General features: G+C 44.9%; 1 protein-coding gene and 2 long non-coding RNA genes across 3 annotated transcripts in view; 1 reads left to right on the top strand and 2 right to left on the bottom strand.

Annotated features, from left to right (window-relative positions):
* The window catches only part of KCNJ6 (potassium inwardly rectifying channel subfamily J member 6), a 270,925-nt gene that overhangs the window by 125,269 nt on the left and 123,263 nt on the right, over positions 1 to 22,393 (top strand). The gene's annotated exons all lie outside the window — the stretch shown is intronic.
* On the bottom strand, positions 13,630 to 14,220 carry LOC144301662 (uncharacterized). The gene is made up of 2 exons (XR_013368400.1): positions 13,905 to 14,220; positions 13,630 to 13,812 (listed from the first exon to the last, which is right to left on the bottom strand). It is a non-coding gene; the product is annotated as an uncharacterized LOC144301662 (long non-coding RNA).
* On the bottom strand, positions 16,915 to 22,345 carry LOC144301937 (uncharacterized). Its single transcript, XR_013368845.1, has 3 exons — positions 21,457 to 22,345; positions 19,806 to 20,026; positions 16,915 to 19,200 (listed from the first exon to the last, which is right to left on the bottom strand). It is a non-coding gene; the product is annotated as an uncharacterized LOC144301937 (long non-coding RNA).

The raw sequence follows: 22,393 nt of genomic DNA, 5'->3' as shown, positions 1-22,393 counted from the left end.
CCTCATCACAATCTTCATTAGTGCACCATTGACCCCTCCGTAAATATGTTATCCCTTTCTCATGACTAAATTCCTGCTCTGACATCCCAGGGTTCCTGTGTCAAGAATGTAAAGAAAGTTTCCTCCTTTCTAAACCTAACACTTCCAGGCTCTGAGAACACTTCCGCATCTGCCTCCTCACCCAGCCTCTGCCGATTTTTGGATGATGCTCGTGTGTGAAAATATTTGTCATGTAATCGAGGCAGCTCAGTTACTCTGCAAAAGAGAGGACTCAAACTTGACATCCCCAGGAGAACATTTGCCACGTCAAGAAGCTTCCATCACCATCCACAATCTCAAAAGCTCTGTTTGACTAAATTCAGGATGGCTGGATGATTGGAAAAAATCGGGCTGTTTTGAGCTTGATTGTGCTGTAGCACCGTGCCCACCCCGTGCCCATGTGACTGTCCTTCCCTAATACACTTCTTAGAACAAAGGCTTTTGTTGGAAGGTAAGATGGACTTCTTTCATCCTTTCTTTCTTCCTTTCTCTGTCTCTTTCTTTTTAATCAATATATCTTATTTTTCAGAATAGTTTTAGATCCACAGAAAAACTGAAAAAAAAAAAAAACTACAGAGAATTCCTTTATACCTACCACCTTTCCACCTACCAAAGTTTCCCTGTTAAAACCTTGCATCAGTGTGGCATATTTATTACAATTGTGACAGTGGAGCACCTGGGTGGCTCAGTTAGTTAAGTAACTGACTCTTGATTTCATATCAAGTCGTGATCTCAGGGTCCTGGAATCGAGCCCCAAGCAGAGGCCCCACTGATCATGGAGCTCAGGGTCCTCAGCTTAAGGATTCTCTTTCCCTCTCCTTCTGCCCACATCCCCCCCAAAATTGTAGCAATGTTTTTTTTTTTTTTTTTTTTTTTTTTTTTTGTATTTTTTTTTAAATTTTTATTTATTTATGATAGTCACAGAGAGAGAGAGGGAGAGGCAGAGACACAGGCAGAGGGAGAAGCAGGCTCCATGCACCGGGAGCCTGACGTGGGATTCGATCCCGGGTCTCCAGGATCGCGCCCTGGGCCAAAGGCAGGCGCTAAACCACTGCGCCACCCAGGGATCCCAAATTGTAGCAATGTTGATGAACCAATATTGATACGTTATTATCAACTAAAGTCCACGGTTTACATTAGGGTTCCCCCTTTGTGTTGTACATCCTATGGAGTTGGACAAATGCATAATGACCTGTGCCCACTGTGGCAGTATCACAAGGAGTATTCTCACTGCCCTAAAAATCTGGGCTTCACCTATTCCTCTGTCTCCCTCCCCTTTAGCCCCTGGCAACCACTGATCTTTTCATTGTCTCCATAGACTTGCCTTTTCCAGCCTGTCACAGAGTTGGAATCACACAGTATGTATGTAGCCTTTTCAGACCAGTTTCTTTCACTTAGTAACATGCACTTAAGTTTTCCCATGTCTCTTTGTGGCTTGATGGCTCATTTCTTTTTATTGCTGAATAATACATTCCTTCTTTATCTTATTCTCTCAAGGTAATAGTTTGATCCACACTCTGTCTCCAATCCTAAAACAGGTGGAAAGACCCCACTAACAAAGGAATAGCAGGCAGTAAGAGATGCTCCCCCTCCCCAGCTGCCCTACTACCCATATGTGTGTGCGGTGAGATAACACAAGTAGTCTCTACAACCTGTTAGGATAAGAACCCAGCCATGAGCCAACCTGAATCACACCAAATCCAACAAAACCTCATTCTAAAGTCCCATACCACACACTGTTACATTTGTATTTTGAGAGTAGATGCTTTGGGGTGTGTGGGTGGCTCAGTAGGTTACGTATCCAGCTCTAGGTTTTGGCTTAGGTCATTATCTCAGGGTCCTGGGATTGAGTGCCATGCCGGGCTCCATGCTCAGCAGTGGGGGGGGGGGGTAGGAGAGGGCCTCCCTCTGGCCCTCCCCTGCCCCCAATTCGCACTTGCTTTCTCTCTCTCTCTCTCTCTCTCTCTCTCTCAAATAAATAAATAAATCTAAAAAAAAGTAGATGCTTTTAAGTATATACACTTTGAATTGTGAATCTAAAAAGTTAATCTCAGTGCCACATGACTGTACATACAAACCTTCAAAGGTTAAAGTCATTTCAGAATCAATAGCATATGTTCTTTTACAGAAATATTAGTCTCTTCTTAAGGAGCTTGTTCCTACTTGACACAGAAGCTCCAGGGACCCAGCCAATTTCTGAGCTCCCTTGGGGCCATTGACTGTGTTTTCTTCAATCAAATTCTCCCCTCCCAGACAGCCTCCATAACTGTTCTGTCAAATGAGTGCTAAATCTTTGAAGCAAAGAAAATTCTCTTCCTGGGTGTGCAGTGGGCTCTGCAGGCAGACACAAGGGCAGAGACTGGGCTTTGTACAAGTTCATGGTCCCCACATGGCTGAATAGCCAGCTTCTCCCAATCCCACTGCTGTACCTTGAATTAAACTCATCAACAGATACCTCAAGATGCCAACCCAAAAGGGATGGAGGAGTGTCAGCTGCCCCCAACAAAGCTGCCCCCACAAAGCTCAGAACCAAGTGTGAGAGAGGAGTCGGGTATGTGTGAAACAGGCCTGTGTCACCCTATGCACCGTTCATAGTACTGTTAAAGGACTCTGTGACTGGAGGCAGGATTAGCATCCTACCAGGTGAGGTGCTTGCGTCAAAATTCAAGAGGGCACCAAAAAACTCAGGAATCAAGACAAATACTAAGGCAATAGGTTTAAAAACGAAAGTGAATGCCAGAAAAATTCATGGTGAACAAAATATCAACATTTTTCAATAAAGACAGACTCCAACCCAGCCCTCAAATGACTCTTGAGAATTCGTGTCTCACTGTCCTCACCTTAATTCTAGCCCTAAGATGGCATGAGTGGTGTGAACATGCTTTGAAAACTGCAAAGAGCTGTCCAAATGCAAGGCACTATCACTGTGACTATATAATTATTGCAGATAATAAGGTCAGTGACAGTTCAGAGAAGAGACAGCTGTGTCTGCATGGACCCGGATGGTTCAAGAAAGTGTCATAAATCAAAGATGAACTTGGAGAGGCGGGTCGGGTTTATAGAGGCAGAAGGGAGGATGGGCCTGCGCCCACCAAGGGAGCCAGAAATAGGCAAGGGCAGAGCAGAACACTCACTGTATGTGTGCCAGAAGGCAGGGGAATTCAGGAGGTAGATACTGTCATGATTCAAACAGAAGATGGGTGTTGAAGCATTAAAAAAAAAAGATGGTGGGAAGGGGCCAGAGTCCACAGGCCTACAAGTGTCACCAAAAAGTCTGGGATGGATGTGACAGTCAGAGTAGTTTCGCAAGCACAAAATTCTAATGTCAGTTCAAAAGCAAGAACTAAAGAACAGAAGCAATGCTTTTACTGCTTTTTGTATATATAACTTATTGTTCCTCTATAAAAATAACACAAGCTCATTCTATAAAATGGGAAAAATACAAAAAGGAAAAAGGGAAACACATTCAGAATTATGAAACATTGTCCTTCCCTGTTCTCTAGAAGAGAGGATTATCCAGGAAGAGGTAGTTCTTTTTGGAGGGTGTGTGCAACAGTCCTAGAAACAGAGGACACTTGAAAAGTCCGGTATATGGAAACTGGAACTTTGGAGAAACAAAGTAGCAATGGGGGAGAGGACTAGGTCCTTTCTTTGGGGATTCTCACTCAAGCAGCTGCAACTAAAGACAAAATCATGTCCTGATCAGCATCAGATGTCAACAGACCCCACCCCCAAACCACCCCAGGAAGCTTTTGCTTGAATACAGCCTTGCTATAGATCAAACTCAGTTCTTTTCTAGCATGGAGAAAGGTAAATGACCTTAATGCCTAGGGTCAGGTTTCCCCCTCTTCTTTTCAACCACCTGTTATCAGCTAGATCATTAAGAACATCAAGAACATTTTCCTGTTCTCTAAAATGGGAGGTCATTCCTGGGTCTCTGCTGCATCGGGCTCCTAATACAAGACAGTGGGTTCCAGGTGAGCTGGGCTACAGTCCAGGATGGCGTTCCAGCTCTACCCCAGGCCACCCACTACTTTCCTCACTTCTGTAAAGGTTAAGATTCCTTTCCAGGCACCCACGAAGCACCTCTTTCTATCAGCAAATACCAGGAACACTGGCAAAAGGGCCAGATCCAGAAGTTCACACCAGATGTTTATTTTCCTTTGAGTGAATAAGATAGATTTGTGTTATTTGAATCCCAAAAGCGACAGCAGATATGTGGCCATTAATTCCATTTATATTGATCTTCAAAAATGCAATTCAATTTATGGAAAAATATGCCAATTCTTCACCTTTAATTAACTAAGCATAATACTTCATACTTAGTTCTTGATAAAAATAGTAACCATGAGCTTAACTCTAAGTACTGGAATGCACAGCACAATGTGCAACAAGACAAAATGCAAGTAGCAAGTATAACAATCCAAGAATAAAGTAGTACAGACCAGACATAGGTCCTAAGGGTGAGCATGTGAGCGCCGGATCTGTGCTGAGCAACATTATCAGAGAACATGCGGAAGGTGAACTATTCATCAGGAAAAGGACAGCAGAGCTAGGACTGAGGAGATGGGGGAGCCAGGGTGTGGGGGCGGGTGAGCAGAGGCCAATGACCTTCATTTGCTGGGAGAATAAGAACATAACCCTGAGAACATAACTATGAGCTTCTATTATCTTCTGAAACTCTCACCACAGACAATCATTTAATATCTTAAACAATCCTATAAAGTAAAAGCTCTATTGTCATTTTATGGGTGAGGAAACTGAGACCCAGAGAAGATTAAGAAACTTGCTTGGAGTCACACATTTGTCAGTAGCAAAGCTGGGTTTCAGACCCAGCCTTTGATTCCAGGATTCTTGTTCTTACCTGCTATGCTATAAATAATGATAAGACATGAATAACCCAAATTATCAGTGTTTGCCACCGAGATAAGTTTGGTTTGCTAAGCAGAGGGCATTGTGGTTAAAAAAAAAAAAAAGAAAGAAAGAAAAACAGTCTTTAGGAAAATCACCACATGAGAATGGCCCAGAGAGGGCCAGACGACAGAGAAAAGTAGACAGTCTGGCACAAAATAAAGAGAGCATGGTCAGGGGGAAAGGAAGCATGCCTGGAGGGGATGCTTCAGACTGGAACTACAGAAGGAGCTTCAGAAATCCAAGCCTTGGTTGGGGATCTCCAGAGGGATGGAGCAACAGTTGCCCAAGAATAATGAGGGGATAATATTCCCAATGCTGTTAGTCCTGATCAAGGCACCGGGCAGGAGGCCCTTTTGGTGACCACATGGGGTGGCTGGAGAGAACTAGAGATATGATCTTTGTGTGCAATGTGTTAAATCCCAGTTTCCATGTTAGGAACACATTTCCAAAGGAAAGTAGACAATCCATCCTCCCCTCCAAAGAACTCACCTCCATGTGGATACACTGTTCCGTGTCCCCTGGGCATGGAGAGAGGATGTGAAGGGGGCAGGATGAAGGACAGCCTTGACAGCCTTAGCGCTTTCACACCTGCCTCTACCCCCTACTCACAGGGAGGAGAAAATAGCAGCTACGTTTTCCTTGCCACAAACTATGCTGATGTTGAGGAGATGAAGATAAATAGGACCTGATGGAGTAATGTGCCCTGGCTGGAACCCAGCAAGCTACAGACATGCATGTTGAGCCTCCCCTGACCCACTGGCTACCTCCCACACTCTCTTGGCCCATTCCATGAAGCCAACCCACCTATGCAACAAGAGTTGAAGGAAAACAACAGAGATCATCAGCCACAGGCAATATTGAGCTCCTACTGCATACATACATATTACAATCCACTATGTAACAACACCCCAGGGACACTGAAACCCATAGGCCCTGAGATTGCCCTAGAGAGGCTAAATCATGTGTTAGAACAATAGATGGGCACAGGAAAAGATAGGTTTTTCTTGCTGATTATGCATTTGCTAATGTATTCTGGATAAAAAAGATCTTTCCAGCAAACTCATTTTTCCCCAAGAACATGCAATTATTTCACAGTATCCTTGTTGAGTTAATGCTGTGGGATAGCATATATACAGATATATAGTATAACATAAAGAAATGGCGGCAGAGATCTTCATACTACCAAAATATGTAAATTATATATTTATACTGTTTCAAATGTACTTTATCAGATTTAGTGAAAAATAAAATTTTTTGAATGTAAAGTAAAAGATGTAAAAAGTAAAGATAAGAAAGCCAAATAAACTTCCCAAAATTTTTGGCTGGAAGATAGTAAAGAGCAAGAGAAACATATGCTATATAGATAAAAATTGGAAAATACTAAGGTGACAGCATAATCATGAGACATTCTACCCAAGCTTCAGAATTTTGTCTTTTAAAATTAAACCCATTTAGAATATTTAATTCTTCAGCATTGCTTCACTTTCTCTTTTTTTCAGTGTTGGAAAAATCATAGAGTACAATTTATGAGTATGATGATTCTAAAATAAATAATAAGTGCCTGTAAAACAAAACAACAGGTGACTTCCATCTGTTGTAACCTATAAATTGATTGAATTTCTACTGTAAAATGTGTACCTACACACACATGCAAGCCCATGTGCACGTGTGTGTGTGTGTGTTTCTATCAAGGAATCCTAAGTGTACAAACTGGAAGATTTCCACTTTATCAAGTGGGTATAAACATAGTAACAGGTGCAACTAATGATTAATTCTCTCATAGCACTCTGTTTCCACTGGGCATCCTTTGAGATTGGGATATGAAAACTCTTCTTTCACATATAATTTTAAAGCACTCTTTTAATTTCTGATGGTTTGTTTTTATGATAAAATGTCTTACAAAGTAGGGACATAGTCAGATTTACCATGAGTCAAGTGAAAGGCAAGCTAATGAGATAAGATTCTTCCCATTCAGAATTTTATTTACGGACCATAGACATGTGAATAAGTGTTTCTTAAAATAACTCTCATGAAATTCTAGTGTTGCAATACCCAGAGGGAGAAAAATGTTGCATATTCAAATAAAATTAGTAAACACCTCGTATTATGTCCCTTTTGGAACTGCATGCCCAGAAGCATCAAAAAGGCTATGAGAAATCCTAAAATAGGCACATCTCTTTAAAGTCATTTCTTAAACTTACCTGCCCAGAGAAACCCCTGCCTTTTTCCCCCCCAAAAAAAGCGTAGCTTGGGGAGTTTAAAGTAATCCTCGTAAAACTATACCTACCTCAACCAAAAAAAAAAAGCAACCCACATTCATTATAAACTGGGTGGTCATTGCATTATTTACTATAAATCAGAACTAACCATCTGCAAAATCTCCTTGGATCCAGCGATGCTTCCATTCCGACTTCTGAGACTGATGAGCAAATACCCATCCACACTTCCAGGAGAAAGTTAGATTGTGTATCAGTGAAGGTTTGCCAGAGAGGCCGAATGAAGAGAAGACATGTATTAAGATTTGCCACAAACAATTGGTTTATGTAATTGTTGACGCAAATTTGAAATTGGTAACAGCAAGGTAGAGCTTGTGGTGAGCTGAGCATAATGTACAGGGTGCCGGAATCACTATGGTGTACGCCTGAAACTAATGTTTCATTGTGTGTCAGCTATACTTGAAGGAAGGAGGGAAGGGAAGGCAGGAAGGCAGGGAGGGAAGGAAGAAGGAGGAAGGAAGGAGGGAAGGGGGAAGAGAGGAGGGAGAAGGGAAAGGAAGAATGAAGGAAGGAAGGGAAGGGACGGAGGGATTGAGGTAGGAAGGAAGGAAGAAAGGAAGGGAGGGAAGAAGGGAGGGAGGAAGAGAGGAAGGAGCAAGGTAGAACTTGAGCAGAGGCAGAAGCATCTCCTCTGAGGGAAGTTTCAGCCCTGCTTTTAAGGATTTACAACTGACTGAGTCAGGTCCAAATAATTCTTCACTTTAAGTCAAGTAATGAAATTGAGTAACATCTTAAAAATACCTTCACAACAACAGCTAGATTAGTATGTGAGTAGATAACTGGAGACTGTAGCTTAGCCATGTTGATGTATCTACAAGATCCCCACAGCCCACTCCCTGTCAACTTGGCAACCATACATGTCCCCTTCAACCATACTTAATTTCTAAATAAAGACACGACAGTCATAATCTCACTTAATGGGACACACATATCCTGCATATAACCAAAAACATACTTACCTTTTCCTCAGAAAAGGATGCAAAGCCCTCTGGTTTGATGCTCAAATAGTATTCTTTAATATTCTGTACCTTAAATGCTGAACTAGAAAGTTAACTACTATTAATATATCTTATGTTAAATGAAAAAAAGATAAGAGGAGGAAAAATAGGAAAATATTTGGAAGAATATTCATAAATATTCATTAAAATGTTAGGAAGAAATACCCATAACTATTACAAGTCCTCATTTCTACAACGGGTCACATAACCAGAATATCTAGGATGGTCTTTACTTAAAGTCAGCTGATTATGAATTGCAATCACATCTACAAAATACCTTCATGGTACCTTTGAGGGAAGTGTTTGAGTGAAAACTGGAGACCATAGCTTAGTCATGTTGATATATCTAAGAGACCACCTTCTTTGCCTAGTGGGGTAACACAAATCTTCATTTGTAAGGAGTCTAGACCATTATCAGTCCTGCTAGTATTGGGTTTTGCAGTTTTTCATTGACTCTAGTCACATACTAAAGATACTGATTTAGAGTATGTACTGCATTTTAGAGGACAAGATATTTCTATCTAGCTAATGTTATAACTGAATCTCTAGAAGGTCATTCCAAAAAAATTAAAATCTTAAGAAAGGCCATTTCACCGTCTTATCAGGCTAACTGCTTCAGAATGATAGGGGAAAATGGTAAAACTAGTGAATTCCATGAGCATGGGCCCATTCCCATTCTTCATTTGCTGTGAAGTAAATTCCTTGATGAGAAGCAATACTGTGTGGAATACCATGACGATGGGGGAGCCATCCTCTAAATCCATTGGTTCTAGCTTTGGCAGAAGCATTGCACACAGAGAGGGTAAATCCAGACTAAATATCCATTTATGTAAAAGCAAAGTGCTGCCATTTCCATGATGGATGTGGTCCAATGTAGTCAATCTGCAAATAGAGGGCTGATAACCTCCATGGAATGGTGGCATTTTACAGTCTGCTTCTCAAAAATTGGACATCCAGCAGTGGCCATAGGCAGGTTGGCCTGGTGAGTTTCTGACTCGTGGGTAACCTCCACCCTCACCACCATGCCACTTTATTTGTGAGTCCACTGGGCAATGACAGGAGCAGCTGGAGAAAAAAGCTGAATGACATCCATCGAACAGATCATCCTAGCTACTTGTTATTAGGCTCTTCCTCTGCTGAGGTTGCTTTTGGTGAACATATACATGGAATACAAACACTTTCACACTCTTTGTCCGTTTAAAGACTTCTATCCATATACCTCTTCCCAGACCTCCCGGTCCCCAATTCTCTGATCATGTTCCTTCCAAGTCCCTGTCTACCCAGCCATACTATTGGCCTCAGTCTGTGAATCTGTATAACCTCATACCTCTGGCCATTCCAGACAACATGAATATCTATCCATCCAGACAACATGAATAATCAGGTGTACTGATCGGAGTTTGTACCACTTTCATATATCCCGTCTCATATATATATCACTTCCATTTAACAATAGGGGGTTACTGTGCATGCCCAGCTTCATGACTTGGTAGATCAAACAACAAGCAACTCATCATGTGTAGCTGAGTTCATGTGGTAACTTGGTGGCTCATGGTTAAGTGTTCAGTCTTTACTAAGTAGTGGGCCAAAAGTTTTTTTTTTTTTTTTTTCAAAAGGAAAGTAGTTATCCCAGAGGATTGCAGGGCTTTGCAACAAAATGGTAAGGATTCAACTGTGATTCAACTATAGAAGACTGCCAACAGCTTCAAACAGCATCTCTATCTGCTGCTGACACTTCAAGCATGATCAGATATGCTGGATCATATGGCCCAAGTGGCAGACCAGCTTGCACGGCAGCCTGGACCTGTTGCAGAGCCTTCTTTTGTTCTGGGTCCCACCCAAAACTAGCAGCTTTTCAGGTCACTCAATAAATGGGCCAGAATAGCATCCCAAAATAAGGAGTGTGTTGCCTCCAAAATCTAAAGAGGCCTACCAGGCATTGTGCCTCATCTTTGGTTGTCGGAGGGCCGTGGCAACAAATAATGTCGGATTATTTCCTTTCCCCAATGCATACTAATCCCAGGAAATGGCTTTAGGTCCCTCTGGGGAAGACTAGGAGAAAGATTAACTGTATCAAATTTTGGCAATATGCTAAGATCCTTCCCCAAGGGGATCTGGCTCCCCTTCATTTAAGGGGTGCTGGATATAGGGAAGCCTAGGTGGCTCAGTCAGTTAAGCACCCAATTCTTGATTTATTTCAAGTCATTATCTCAGGGTTGTGAGATCAAGCCTTACAGCCCCACAATTTATTTTTCACCTTAGAAGGATATCTCGACATGTCCTGTGCCACTGAACCCCTAGGCATCTCATCAAGGTGTAAATCCTCTAAACTTCTCGTGGAATCTGTTGTTTCCCAGCCTCTGGCATTCAAGTGCCCTGCCAACAAGTCGAGAATCATTGCTACTTCTTGTTCACTAGGTCCAGTCAGCACAATGTCATCAATTTAAGGAAACATGTGATGTCCCGTAGAAGGGAGAGGTCATCTAGATCCCTGAAGGCTATGTTATGACATTAGACTGCAGAGTTGATATAGCCCTGAGGTAGGACAGTGAGTGCACTGCTGGCCTAGCTGAAAGCAAACTGTCTCTGGTGGTCTTTATTAACAGATATAAAGTAAAAAACATTTTCCAAGTCAGTAGCTGCATACTAGCTACCAAGGGATATGTTAATTTGCTCAAGCAACAAAACCACATCTGGACCAGCCACTGCAGTTGGAATAACCATCTGATTGAGCTTGTGATGATCCACTGGCATTTCCCAAGACACATCTGTCTTTTGTACAAATAAGGCAAGTTAAATGGGTGTGTGGTGGGAATCACCAGCTCTGCTTCTTTCAAGTCCTTAATGGTGGCACTAATCTTTGCAATCCCTTCAGAAATGCAATATTATTTTTTATTTACTATTTTAGTAGGTAGAGGGAATTCTAGTGACTTGCACTTGACCTTTGCCTACCACAATAGCCTTCACTCCATAGGTCAGGAACCAATGTAGAGATTCTTTCAGCTGCTGGGTGTATCTATGCATATGCATTCCAGAAATGGAGAAATAACTACAGGATGGCTTTGGGGACCCACTGAGCCCACTTTAAGGTGGACCTAATATTGATCACCTGACCTCCATAAGCCCCTACTCTGACTGATGGACCACAGTGATGTTTTGAGTCTTCTAGCATCAGTATTGGCTCAGACCGGTGTCTGATAAACTCAAAAATGTCTGATTATTTCCTTTCCCCAATGCATACTAATCCCAGGAAATGGCTTTGGGTCCCTCTAGAGAAGACTAGGAGAAAGATTAACTATATCAAATTTTGGCAATATGCTAGGATCCTTCCCCAGGGGGATCTGGCTCCCCTTCATTTAAGGGTTTCTGGATATAGGGAAGCCTAGGTGGCTCAGTCAGTTAAGCACCCAATTCTTGATTTCATTTCAAGTCATTATCTCAGGGTTGTGAGATCAAGCCCCACAGGGTTGTGAGATCAAGCCTCCACACTGGGCATGGAGCCTGGTTAAGATTCTCCCTCTCCCTCTGCACCCCCCACCTCCCGCTACGGCTCTCTCTCTCTCTCTCTCTCTCTCTCTCTCTCTCTCTCCATCTATCTATCTCTCGAAAAAGAGAGAGAGAGAGAGAGATTCTGGGTCTACAAATTGGCCCAAATCTGGATATTGATCAGGGGCTGTGATTCTCTGTTTTGGCGGGTCCAGATAGATTTCTGTTCACTAGATCTAAAACTCTTCCACCCATAAAGATCAAGTAAGAATTTGATAGACTGTCCATCTGTTTCTTTTCTAGAGATGTCGTGATCAACTAGCCAGTGCCATAGGTCTCTGTGAGTCAGACTACGATGATTACTGCTTTGACTCCCCTGTGCATTACAATAACCATGACCATCTTGTATTTTGCAATTAAGTACTCGTACTTAGCCCCTGCCACCCTGGGATCCAATTATCCTCATTGCACTTAAGGATTTTAGTTCAATGGTAGCAGTTACCACTTAGTCCTGCAGAAAAGAGCAAGAACAGAACTCCTCCAGAATATTGTGCTTCCCCACACCAATTGACTTGTCATGCTCATGGTGAAAGGAGTATCCTATGGACCCTCCTTGACTGAATGAGTAGATCTTAGGTGATAAATCCTTTTGAACATTCCAATCTACCCAAGCCTTTGGTTTCCTTCCTCAACATTATACTGAGGTAGTTCTGACATTTTAACTTTATTTGGTTTGGGCTACTTTTGAGTTTGTGTTTCAACTGAACAAATCAGCAAAACTTTGGAGTCCTTTCTAGCCCTCAAGATAAAATATTGAATGCAGAATTTCCTCCTAAGACTCTACCAGTGACAGGGTAAGTCTTAAAGAGAATCAGCAGTGTCTTGAGTCAACCAAGATGGGGAGGCCACTACAGGTTCCGCAGGCAAAACAAGGTAAACCTCCTCAGAAAGTGGCCAGAGGGGCTCTTCTACTGGTCAGAATATAGGGTGGGTAGCCTCGGTTTCATAAAAATCTGCTCACCTGTCCCCATTCCAGTTTTCAGGATCCAGTCCTTCACAACCAATTCCCTACTTGTAGCAATTTTCAAACTCTCTTCCCTGGAGCTCTGGAACTTCCCAGGGGGAAAGGAGCGGTAGGGCCCTCGGTCTCATTACCATCTCGTCCAGAGATGCTTGGCTCCTATCTCTTAAAAACATCGAGTTTCTGTGTAAAATTGTATTTGGAAAAAAATTTGAAAACAAGACCAAGTCAGGTCGTGAGTCTTCCTCAACTAGGGAAGTCTACAGTAGGGAACTGAAAACAAGATGAGGGGATGTACTTTGTCGGCCAGAGGTTGGCATAGACGCATTAGCACCTTTTGCCTCGACCGTGCATTTTCAGGAGGAATAGACAATATTTTTCCATGCTAAGATGCATGGGCCCCTGGGAGAAACAGCTTTTACATGTAGGGCTGTCCAAAGTGACACAGCAACAGTGCAGCTTGGCCTCAGCCTAATGCCCTCACTCTACCCCATACTGCTCCATACCCTTTGGAGCCACATTGCCCGCCTGTTGTCCAAGCTGGTCAGCATTGGTCTGACCTTGGAACAAGCCAATCACTCACTGTGTCGGGGCCTGATGAACTCCTGGTTCCCACAGAGGAGGTAATTACAGTAACTGCACTAACCAGGATGCAGGTGGGAGATGAAAAGGCAAGCAGTGCCCTTCACCAGTGTGTGGTTAAGTCCATTACCATCTCTGCAACACTCACAGTCACTTCCTGGGATGGAATCCCAGGCTGATTCATCCTAACTACACTGTTCCCTCCTACACACTACACCTGAGCACCTGAGATAAACTTCCACCTGAGCTGTGAGTTCACCTTCAAATAGCCAGGCTTCCCGAAATACGTTTCCACACCAACTCAGAAGATAAGTGCCCTTTCCACGCAGTTGTATTTTACCATCTGAGTGTCATCCACCTTGTACTAAGAGGCAGTGGGAACTACAAAGCATAGAGAAAAGTCCTGTGTGTGGATTCCAAGCCAACTTCGCACTAGGAGGACAAGGACTTCATTCCACTCTGAGCCTGCCACCTCATGTGCTTCTTGGAGATACACCTGCATTTAAAAGCACATATGTATTAAGTAAATCAAGTGTGACAAAATCATTAATACAGTGCCTATAGCACATCATAAGGATCAGCTCTTACCTTTTATAAAATAGCAAGAAAACAGAGGGCTTGAGAGTCTATGTATTATGTAACTCCAACGCCACCTTCCATCTTGTAAATTCAGCTGTTTTATTTTGGTTGCTCAGTTTTTCACTTTTCTTCTTCCTTCTTTCTTTAGCTTGATAATTTGGTAAGAATAAGAAACTACCAGAAGTTTTAGAGATACAAGTGTAATAACTCCCCACTAGCTTTAAGTGTCTTCCTATGTGTTATTATTAATGTGCAGATTCAGAAACCAAAACAAAAGCACGTGATCCCTCAGAGGGTTCCCCAAATAACCCAGATGTCCCTGACTGCTGTGTCACACAGTAAATGGCCCTGAGTACCAAGTCACATGGCAGACGTCCCTGATTGATATGTCACACAGTACTTGTCCCTGACTGCTGTGTCACAGTCACCTGTATGGGTGGCCTCAGAGGATCAACTTTACTAACCAAACAGCTCAAGAAGGACGAACAGGCTGACATATGGCTGAGACGAAAAAGTCAGACAACTTGCAGTGACTCATACAGATGCTTGAAAATAAAAAATCCATACACAGCCACCTACAATATTTTAATTTAAAAATTTTACCCAAGTCCTTTGGAAATATAATTTGCATGAAAGCCCACATTTCTAAAAAGGTTTTCAGTTCTCACATATGATTTCCCAGACCTCCAGACTTCTGTGTCTCCTTCTAAGTACAGATCATTTTCTAAGCTTTGGTGTATAAAATACAAACACCAATTTAAGCTGAAATCTAATCAATCCACTCTTTCAGTGGATGCAGGAGACTTAAATTCAAATTCCCATCAGAATTTTTTAAAAGGCAACTTCAGGATTTGGGGAGGGAGAGGAAAAACAGATCTTTTGCCCACCATCTCTATCTTCTGGGTTTCTAGCCTCCCTGCCTACTCCCCATCCTTCTCTTCCTGGTTGGTAAGTGGTGAGAGGCAGGTTGGCCGCCACGACTCGAGTATGGCCAGCCTGTCCCCTGGAATAGGCCACTAATCTGCTCTGGCTGCTTCCTTCTTTCTGAATGGCGGAATTTTAACTAAAGGGTTCAGAGGTCTCTCGCAGATCTTACATATCACAATCCTACTCTCCATTTGGCACTTCTACCCCATTCTATGTTGTCATTGGTAGATTTGGAAGCCAATCTGGAAACACAAATGCGAACACATACCTAGGATTTCTCTAGGGTGAGGATAAGGCTATCTCTATCACTCCAAGTCCTTTCTTTCCCACCTGGACAAAGATGTGTGCACCACAGTTTTGAAAGCCATCAGATATGACGTTCAGAATGATTCTGATCCCACACACAGCATGCCCAGCACTAAGATGTGGTATATAGGGGGCGGAGAGACTCTCAGAATACTGAAGTTGGCCTCAAAAGACTTGTGTCCTGTTTTTCTGGATTCTATCTTCATTTCCTTTGGTGCAACTGTCAAGCAAGTAAAGCATGCCCCCTCCCTTTGCTGGGAGCCTTCCTCAAGTTCTCTCAGAGCTGTGTGCCGTTTGGATGCTTTCACGGTCCCAGGTCTCATCACAATGCCCCTTCTCACCCAAGGCTTCCCATCCTGTTTCTGCTTCCAAAGTCTACCATTCTTGGTTGCTTTTTCCTCTGGATTTTGCTCCAAAAGGACTACAATGGGATCTAGTAGATTAAATGTATAAACAAAATCCTGCCAAAACTCCAGCAGTTACTGTGTTACTCACCCCCATGCCTTCTGCCCCTGTGCCTAGTGACAACCCACTTGTCTCCAAAAAGACCTGTGTCAAACATTGGAGACAGGCCCTTGAAGCAGATATTTAAGGAGTGGTAGGCAGGCTTCCAGTGTGGCCAAACCGCATTGCAAGAGAGGCATCCCACTCCACCCACCCATGAAACCAGCCATGCACACATTTGCATTCATCTCTACCCCAATCCCTCTCAGAAAATAGCTTCCAGAACTATGCCATGCTTTCTCTAGAGGTAAGATTCATGAACATATTGTGTAGGACATGGAATGAGGGTGTTACATTTAACATCAGATAACTTTGCAGCTTCTAACCAATGGTGTGTTGATAAATGTTTATCAACAGGCTCTCCAAGAAAAAGAATGTACACACTTACACACACATACACACGTGCTTATTAGAAATCTTGCTGATCTAAAGAATGTATAGCACATAATTTACTACAAATAATATACATAATAATTTTTATCATAAATGCCACATAACCAATTGAATCTTACAGAATTTTTTTAAAATTTTTGCTGGACCAGCCTGTGGCTGCAATTGACAAATGAGTATAGTTCCAACATGAGTGTTGGTTGAGATCTTTTAGCAAAACAAAGAAGGTGAAGATGCACATTGGGATTTCACTCATTCATCAACGTCTTGAGCAACTTCTTTCCTGAATCGAAAAATAATTTTGTAATACTAGGAGAATATTTCTTCAGTTTCTTTGTGGTATTCACAATGGAATGGGTATGGACATGACATACTTTTAAGTATAATCTACATTATTGTGGATTATTATTAATCACTTCCTTAAATCTAGACCAGGATTTCTCAACTTCACTCTTGACATTTCAGACAAGGAAATTTGATGGTTCTTTGCTGTGGGCTTGTCCTGAGCATATGAGATGTTTAATGGCATCCCCGGCTTCCATTCACTAGATGTCAGTAGCACTACCACTACACCCATTTGAAGTGTCACCAGATATTGCCAAGTGTCCCCTAGGGCTAAAACTGCCCTTACTTCAAAATCACTTTTCTTGATGATCAACAAAACAATCAATCAAAACTTGATTGATCACATTTGACAAATTTCATGGTAGAAATAAATACTCCCACTCTGACCAATTTCCTGCTATCAAAGTGACATCCCCGAGATGTGCAGTGGCATGCCATTATGCAGTGTTTCCATTATACAGATGCAACAGAAGTAAATAACCTCAAGAACACACAGAAAAATATGTAGGAAGGTGACGAGTTTTTAGGATTTATCACTTTTGCCTTTAATATAATTAATTAAATTGTAGGTTTACATAATTTAATCTTTGATGATGACTATGGTTAACAACCAGCTCATACAAATTCCTGAAAATTGAAGTCAGTTCTCCAAGCCAGGACAGTGGCTCCAGCACACCTCTAGTTCTACCTTTGGGAAGGTATAGTTTGGGAGTGAGATATCTGTGGTGCCTCTAGACATGCACTTTGGAGCCGATATTCTGGTTTGTTTACATGCTCTGCTTCAGTTAAGGCATGTTCTGAAATCTCTTTCAAAGCCTGAAATCACCTGGTGACTAAGCACGCATTCCCCCTTTAAAAACACAGCCGTCCAGCAGACTACCTGGAAATTCATTTGGGGGACTCCCATCAAAAAGTAGCACGTTCCTTCAAAATTTTCTTCTGAACATGCCAGGCTAACGGCTTCCTGTTCATTTGCTCTTTCCCTAATCTGCTGTGCTTTCCCCATACTCTGCTAATGGATTACATGGATCCATGTTTTTATCTGTTACTTTGGAAGGAGAAAGTCACTTGAAGCCAATTGCTTTTTCTACTGATTTCCACAACAAGACAACACCAGGCTCGCAACCTCCTTCACTGGTGTCTTTGTAAAAGGATAGTGTCTGCTATCAGTTTCCATAGGTGCTTTTGAGCTATGATTCAGCCTCATGTTAAACACAACCTGTGTTAAAATAACCCACTTCGCCAGTCAAGGACTTGGCTCTCCTTCTAATCAAGCATGGCTTCTGAGTATATAGTGATATATAACATGAGTTGAGGGGAAACAAAGGTTTTTAGATGAGCAAAGACCGATCGTGTATTTAAAAGACATTCACTAAGCACTTCCTATGGGCCAGACCTGTTCAGATACCAGAGGTACAGTCATCAGTCATACGGACACGTCCCTCTCTTCCTGCAGCAGATAGTTCACTGGCAAGGCCAGTGGTCATGCAGATAATCCCTCAAACACATCATCACAAGTAACACAGGGGATAGTGAGAAGGAAATGTTTTGGGTAAGTGTGTGGGGAGACCCCCCAATGTCATATCTGCTAAAAGAGACTTTAATATGGCAACTCACAGAAAAAGAATGGTTAGCCAGCCTAGGGCTGAATTTTGACTCTCTCCTCCACTCTATACCATAGTGCCTTGGGGGATCTCAGGGAAAACTAAATTTGACTGTGCCAGCCTCGATTTATACCCCACCCACATGGAGGGAGGGTGGCCTAGTGGTCAAGGAAAGCCTGTCATGTGGCTGGTCTGTCCCAGCCCAGAGGAACAGTTTTCTCAGCCATCATGAAGCTAGAGGAGAAATAAGACCCCAGATGTGGCCACTCATCTTCTGCAGCAGAGGGTGAGCTGAGACTCTGCCTAGCTCCTCCAGGTGTGGTGGATGAAGCGTAGCTTCTCCTATGTGTAAGGACCATGGCAACCTGCCAGTTCCCTACAGAAGACCATGTTAGACATCCAGCCACTTGAAAACCGCTCTCCAGACAGGAACCCAAAAACCCCCTCCCCTCTCAAGACAGCAAAGTTGGGCCTTGGTCTTCTGAGGGGGCTTTTTGTCCCTATTCTTGCTATGGACACTCTAGACTACACAGACAGCCTGGTCAGGCAGGACATAGAAGGACAGGACCAGTCCCAGGAATCAGCCTTGCCCCCTTGATCATAAGGTCTCCAAGATGTGAGGTCAGTCTATGACCACCAAGGCCTGAGGCCATGTAGATTCCAGATGACCTGAGTGAAAGCCAGCATCTCTGTCCAGGCAGTTGTCCAAATCCTGGGGGAGGTGGCCTGGATTCAGGCTCTGAGGAAGCAGCATCCATGCATGTCAGGACTGCTTGCAAACATCTCCTTCCTAGAGATGGACTCAGTCTACCTCCACCCCTGCAGGTAGTGGTGTGTGTAGGTCTGAGGAAGAGTATCCACATGTTCGGGGATGAGGCAGGCAGCAGTTCCATGAGTCATCCTGGCATCTCTTCATCCAGACAGAGGTCACAGCCAGTAGCATGATGGAGGATATTACAGGATACGGGGCCTCAAGGAACCCCAGCGCGTCAGGCTCAAATCTTTGAAGGGACCACGTGGACCAAGCTGACAGGAGCAGTGATGTCCCTGAGCAGACTCATCCAGTGGCTCTTCTAGAACCCACCCTCCAACACTTGGTCACACCTGAATCTCAGTCAGTTGTTGCCACACACAGACTTCCATCTGCTGCCCATGGCAGTCTTTGGCGGACTCGCTGGGAGCAGTCTCCAGGGGACAGACCAACAGCCTGACCCTGAGGAACTGGGCTTCTAAGAAAGAAATCATGGGATTGGTCTGTCGCAGAACTACAATATAAAATGAAAGGGGTGGCTCTTCTAAAAGATAGAGGGCTGGTAGGCTTTGCACCAAGTAACACAGGGAGTGAGGGCAGCAGGTGTCAGCTCACACCACTGCCCAGTCCCCTTGCCCAGGAGTGGCTCCTGCTTGCAGCAGAGGGTCCCAGGGGCTGGGTCAGGGGACTCGGACCACCTCCCTAAACTAGGGCTTAGTCCATGGGGCTGCTCAATACCTCGGGTTCCACCATCACCCCCTAGTCAGGACTGAGGTGTGGTGAAATGAGGAAGGCAGAGAAGGCCCTAGATGTGGGCCTGGCAAAGACCTCATGTGACACAGAGCCACCCACCCCACTGGCACTGCCCAGCCACACAGAGCGGCCAGAGGGGCGAGAATGGGCTCCGTGGTCTTCCTGGGATCGGGAGGGCGAAGCAGGGCAGGAGGACATAAGGGGGAGAGCTCCTCAATGAGCATCCTCCAAGCTCCACCCCTGCTTTCAAGTCCTGGGCCGGGAGAGGGGGTCTGCAGGGCCCTTCCCATGGGGAGCAGTGCAGGCCAGGTCGGGGCGACAGGCTCTGACCTCAGGAATGGCACGTAGCCGGAGTGGGTGACGCCAGCGCATGTGCTCTCCAAACACTTTGGAAATTTCCCTCTGTCATGATTCCATTCTGTCAGTGGATCCCGCAGATCAGTGGTTTTCGATGACTCGGGGCTTCTCAGAAGCCGGGGGAACCACAGGGAGAAGTGCGTCATTCAGAGAGGCCTGTCCTCAGCTGCCATGTTCGTTCCTCTGAGCAGATTCTGGGGGAGAAAGAGGCCCCTACTGGAACGAGATTTGAACAACCTTCTTCTCAGCTGCTGCCCCTGAGAAGAGCTGGGGATTCCTGCAGATGGGCCTTGCGGGGTCCCCACCCCAGACACAGGTTGTATTGCTTTCAGGTGGGTCTTAGACGGTGGAATTTTTAATCTCTTAGGATCCAAATGTCCAGCAGGCTGCAGTCGCCAGCTCACCAGCACCACTCATAAAAGGTAGCTATGTGCATGCCCAGGGACCCCAGGGTGCGTGACTCTTTTCCAGACAGGGCCTTGGAGGGTGCCCATGGCCGTAGAGTTGTCAGCCAGCCTTCTTGGGGACCCACCCCACATCTTGGTGGAAGCCCTCTCAGCTCTCATCAGCAGGTGCACAAGGCTTTGGGCATTGGTGGCGTACAAGTGTTGATCTCACCAGGGTCTTTGCACCTCCTTTTTGGAGCACCAATGAGAGGGGCCAGCAGTCCTCCACGGCCAGCACCTGGTGGAGGAGCCCTTCCCATCCCCTCCACCCTGAGGCTTGGGCCAGCCAGCCTGTCAACCCAGGACTGGACACCCTCTGCCCAGCTTGGTCTTTAGACTTTTTTAATTTCTAGTGACTTGGGCAGGAAGCCTTGCACTCTGTTCCTCAACAGGGTCTGACCTAGGAGTGGGTTCTGGGCACTATGGCAGGGGGACACTGCCGGACCATGTTTTAGGGCAGCTGCAGGGTCATTATATCCTCCAGGCAACTGTCCTACTAACTGGGAGCAAAGGAGAGAGTTCAGATGGATGTCTCAGGCCTCCTGATAAAAAAGGAGGAAGCTGTGAGATGTTCTCACCAGGAAAATCACTACGTTCGGTGTCTCAGATTCCAGGTCAAATCCTGTCCACACATTTGAGAAAAACTAGCAGATGGCAGACAAACACCCCTGTCCTCGTGGAGCTAACAGTTTCCTGGCTGTCCCAAATCCATCTTAGCTGCTCCCCTCCTGTACCTACTGAGCCCATGTGAGGCACACCTCACTGCCCCCCTCCCTGGACTTTATCAGACTCTGGGGTAAAATGTAGCAAAAGTTCAGCAAGGTGAGCCTGTATGCACGCTCAGATGTGCACACACGCACACGCACATCACACACGTGCACACGCCACACACATACCACACACCATAGCAACATTCGCTTGCCCGGTTTCATGAGCCTGAACCCAGATCCCCGGGACCCACGGCACAAGCTCTTCTTCTGACTCCTTTTTTTTTTTTTTTTGCTTCTGACTCCTTCTTAACCCCCCTGGCTTTGTCTGAGCTGAGTGTGCCTCTGTGAGCCCAGACACTCCACCCCAGGCCCTCTGGCCATCCCCGAGCCCTCTCCATTCTGGGCCCTCTGTTTGGGGCAACAACAGGACCAGGCAGGCTCCGATGAAAGGTGGGGGGCTGACCTCACCAAGTCTCAGAGGAGGCTCCTGTGTGCAAAAGGCTGTAGACAGAGATGAAAGGGGAATTCAGGGTAGTGAGCATGAAGAGCTCGCTGGAAGTCCAAAGCAGACACAGAAGCAGGGACCCCAGCATGTGACAGCTGGATGGCTGGCGATCATGAGTCAGGTGTCAGAATCCCTGGGTGGGGGGGACTTGGAAATGAGCCAGAAAAGCCTGTCTCCCGATGGCAGGGCCTGGATTTGCATCTGGCTGTGGAGGGGAGGGCTCTGGGCTTCCCCACCACCCAATCAGTCCCTTCTTTAGGGTTCATGGTCCACAAGCACAAAGGGTTTGGGGCAGCAGCTCCCTCCCTTTGGAGGGAGGCAGTGTGGCATCGTGATGAGGGACTTAGGCTGTGTGGTCGAACCGCCTCTGTCTGAATTCAGCCTCCATGTGATCTTAGGTGAGTTTTTTCACCTCTCTGTACCTCTGTCTCCTTATTCACAGAACAAGGCCAACGGTAGCCTTCGTACTGCCGATGGCCCCAAAGTTGGTGGCTTGACTAGGAGGAAGCATCATCTCTAGCAGTTTCTGTGGGGCAGGGACTTGGGGTGGGCTTGGATGGGCAGGTCAGATTCAGGAGTGCTTTAGGCTCCAGCAGGTGTTGGCTGGGGCTGCAGTCATCTGAAGGTTTGACTGACGGGTGGTCTGCTTCCTCAGGGCAGGGCTGAGGGGGGTGGGGGCAGCTCAGGTACAGAGCTGGCCAGCTGGTGTTGGCTGCCACTGGAGGCATGAACTCCTCCCGACCTGGGCTTCCCTACAGGGCTCCTGGAGTGTCCCCACACCACGGTGTCTGGCTTCCCCCAGAGAGAGGAACCAAAAGAGAGCCAGGCAGCAGCTGCCTTTTATGACCAGCCTCAGATGTTCTGACACCAGAACTCCTGCCACATTCTCTTTATCAGAAG

The sequence above is a fragment of the Canis aureus genome, chromosome 30 (assembly GCF_053574225.1).
Source record: "Canis aureus isolate CA01 chromosome 30, VMU_Caureus_v.1.0, whole genome shotgun sequence".
Classification (NCBI taxonomy): Eukaryota; Metazoa; Chordata; class Mammalia; order Carnivora; family Canidae; genus Canis; species Canis aureus.
This window is presented reverse-complemented; position numbering and strand designations above follow the sequence as displayed.